Raw genomic sequence first — 4,083 nt, 5'->3', positions numbered from 1 at the left:
GTCGCAACATTAATTATTTGCGGCCTGTTAAGACCATGTTTGATATGTCTTTAAAGTCAGAGGATAATGCTTGAAATCTGATCTACAGTAGAATATGTTTTAGCTTGTGTCTTTTTTCCCATTTTTCAGTCTAGTGTGTTGAGACTTGTTTGGATTCATTGGAGTTTATACTGTATTATCCACATCTAGTACAATGCATTACATTTCTAGTGAGTTTTATGTTTTAGTTGTACGTGTTCCATGTCAAATAAACATGATAAAATAAATAAATGCTTTGTTCTTGTTTCTATGAGTCTAAAATAGTTTATAAGAGTGATGCAGTGGAACAGAGGGTTTACTGCAGCAGTACCTTGAAGTAATCTGAGAACCACAATGACCTGTAGATCTGGCTGCCCCCTCTACCTCCCAGCACCCAGGGTTAAAAATACATACAGGCCCTGATGCCATTTGAGACACAGGAAGGAACAGACATGTTCACTGGACCAACACTGGGCTCTGATACATTTACACATGACTAGAAAACACACACACACACACTTTGCCCGTTGTTACGCACACCTCTGTGAAGAGGGAACGCAACACCCTGCTGCAACTCAACTCCCTGTGAAGTGAAATAGGTATGAACTGTAGGTGTGAGGAAGGACGACAAAGGCAGAATTGACCGCTTACTAGGATTTATTTCCTTACACGGTAATATGAGGAAAAGGGGCTGGACCGAACCAAAGCAAAGAAAGTAAATATCAAAGCTCCCCCTCTCCTATCTAACCACTACTACCTATCTTAGCACCACCTGGTGCCCTAACCAAAATACAGGGGGTGGTCCGCCCAGGTCTTACCTAGTGTGCCTAGACATTGAATATACTACGGGTATATGTATGCCCACGGACCTCTTGCCTAAGCACTCCCAAAGTGCCTTCCCCTTCCCCCCTGGGAACAAATGAAACAGAATAACAAACAATCCACTTCACAACAAAACTGAGAAAACTAACTCAGGTCATTAAAGAAGCTTTGACAAAGCAACAAACAGAACATAGCCAAGCTGCTACCAACAACAACTAACACAGTGCATACTCACGACCAACATGCTATAACCCCTCAGCCATAAACCTCTCTCTCAGCAATGATCTATATAACATTCGCGCTCTCTCTCTCTCTCTCTCTCTCAATGAGTAATTAGAGTCAGCTGCTTCTTGACGAGGGGCGGGTCAGCTCTCCAATCATCAATTAGCCATTGAGTCGACCAATCAGCTGGTTGGGAGAAACTCAGGAAGCTATCTCCTGAAACACACACACACTCAAATACAAAAGCTACAACACAGAAACGGGAACGTAACACCCGTACCTAGACAAATATACAATTGTCAAATAAACAAGAACAGAGAAATTGCAACAGTTAAGTTCTGGGCAGAACAGGGATGAGTGAGAACTTTTAGCTAAACTGAAAGTACAACTCCATAACTCTCCTGCTCCTCGTTGTTCTACATACAGATACACAGTCCACCTAATGTCAAGAGGGGGAAACCACCCAGGTAAGTAGAGAAAGAGATGAATCTGCACACACTGGTGATTATTATTTAAATTATTGTTCTTTCTTTGACCTTTGTTCAATTCTGGCTTAAATCTGAGACTTGACAATGTTACAAGTACGTTTAAAGTTACTTCTCAAAATGTGAATACAAACTTTGCTCCATAATATGCAAGGGTAGGTCAAAATTACACACATCCGGATATTCTGTCTCTACCTACTCTGGATAAAAAGCATGTCCGTCTGTGGAACACTGAACCAATATTATTTTGGTAGAGCCATATACACTCTTGTTTAACCTTCTAAAGATACATTTATTAATCAAAGATGAATTTCTATCCAACGCTGACTCATTCCAGGAAGTCATTTATATAGAACTGTGCTGCTCCACAGATAGAGGGGAAAATAAGATTGTTCACACAGAGACAAATGCCTGTGATGCATGCAGCATTTTAAAGTAGTCTAGTGGGTGGGACTTGTTCTGGGTTAGGGAGGGATCACAGAATTCATCCAAGCCAGTGAAGGATCAACCAATAAATCATGTTCCTGAACAAACACCTCCAGTACAGCAGGGGCAGTAAAACATTCTAAAATGAAGACAGCTACATTTCTAACTGCTGGTCTTCTATTAGGGTTCAGAAATGTTCCACCTCCAGCAATGTCCTGTCTGAAGAGCAGTTCCTGTGCTCTATCTGTTGGATGTGTTCACTGAGCCAGTCTCTATTCCATGTGGACACAACTTCTGCAAGGCCGTATCAGGAATACTGGAACAGCACTCGTCCTGTGCCAGTGTCCACTGTGTAAGGACACATTCAACAGAAGACCTGACCTAAAAACAAACACAACACTCCAGAGATGTTGCAGATCATTTTAAGAGGATGAAGGTCACAGACAGAGAGGAATCCTCTTCCACAGCCTGGAGAAGGAGCACAAGTGCAGCAGATGATCCAGGAGCGACTGCAGAAGGTTAAGGACATCAAATACTTAGTAGAGCTCAGCCAGAGAGATGCAGAGAGAGAGATAGCAGGAAGTGTGGAGGTCTTCACTGCTCTGGTGCGCTCCATTGAGAGAAGTCAGGGTGAGGTTATTGAGGAGGTTGAGAGGAAAGCAGAAAGCAGCTGAGAGGCGGGCTGAAGGGCTCATTGAAGAGCTGGAACAGGAAATCACTGAGCTGCTGAGGAGAGGCACTGAGCTGGACCACCTCCACCAGAACTCCCCATCCCCGATCAAGGACTGGTCTGAGATCAGTGTTCACAGGGATCTGCATGTAGGAACTGTGAGGAAGCTCTGTCTCGGCTGGAGGAGACACTTCATAATGAGATGGAGAAGTTGTGTAATGCTGAGCTGAAGATGATACGGCAGTGGTCAGTGGATGTGACTCTGGATCCTGATACAGAAACACCCCTGTCTCATTGTGTCTGGGAACAGGAAACAAGTGAGCTGTGGAGACACATGGCGGAATATCCCTGACCTCCCAAAGAGGTTTAGTACTCGTCTAGCGGTCCTGGGAAAGGAGGGCTTCTCCTCAGGGAGATTCTACTTTGAGGTTCAGGTTAGAGGGAAAATTGAGTGGGAGGTAGGAGTGGCCAGAGAGTCCATCATCAGGAAGGGCCAACAACTGTAAGCCCTGATGGTGGACTCTGGGCTCTGTATATGAAGGGTGAGAATAAGTACGAGATCAAGGCACACCCCCTATCCCCTCTTCCTGAGTCAAAACCCCAGAAGGTGGGGGTGTTTGTGGATTACGAGAGAGGGTCAGATCTCCTTTTATGATGTAGAAAACAGGTCTCATATCTACTCTTTCACTTGTTGTAGCTTCACTGAAAAACTATATCCATACTTGAACCCCTGTGATAATGAGGAGGGTCCAAACTCATTGGTCATCTCTCCTGTCAATCACACTGACTGAATTGGGGTCCAATAAGGCAAACTGCTGATAATATTGGGCCGCTTTCAGGGGTCTGCCAAGTAGTCGTACACCAAATTTCATTTTCGTTTAACATCATGTCAGAAACTGCATCAATATGATATTATAATCTGAAGCATGCCTGCAATATATCTACCGTGGTGTTCAATGATTGGTTCATTTGTGCAGCATGACTTCTTTGTGGCCTGTTTAGACCACGATGTTTGATATGGTTTTGTTGTATCTGTTAAAGTCAGAGGATAATGCTTGAAATCTGATCTACAGTAGAATATGTTTTAGCTTGTCTGGGTCTTTGTTCCCATTTTTCAGTCTAGTGTGTTGAGACGTTGTTTGGATTCATTTGGGCGTTTATACTGTATTATCCACATCTAGTACAATGCATTACATTTCTAGTGAGTTTTCATTGTATGTGGTCCATGTCAAATAAACATAAATACTGTGAATAAATGTGTTGTTCTTGTTTTTATGAGTCTAAATTGTTTATAAGGACGATGCATCCCAGAGGAACAGAAAGGTTACTGCAGCAGAGCATTGTAGTAATCTGAGAGACAAACTGACTTCTCGATATGACTCTTCCCTCCACCTCCCAGCACCTAGGGTTAAAATACATACAGGCCCTGGTGCCATCTGA

The 4,083-nt window shown here is 43.3% G+C and overlaps 1 pseudogene; it reads left to right on the top strand.

Moving 5' to 3' along the window:
• Nucleotides 1-2,552: 2,552 nt before the first annotated feature.
• On the top strand, nucleotides 2,553-3,879 carry LOC111970593 (E3 ubiquitin-protein ligase TRIM58-like; annotated as a pseudogene).
• Nucleotides 3,880-4,083: the final 204 nt, after the last annotated feature.

The sequence above is a fragment of the Salvelinus sp. IW2-2015 genome, linkage group LG11, assembly GCF_002910315.2.
Source record: "Salvelinus sp. IW2-2015 linkage group LG11, ASM291031v2, whole genome shotgun sequence".
NCBI classification, from domain to species: Eukaryota; Metazoa; Chordata; class Actinopteri; order Salmoniformes; family Salmonidae; genus Salvelinus; species Salvelinus sp. IW2-2015.
This window is presented reverse-complemented; position numbering and strand designations above follow the sequence as displayed.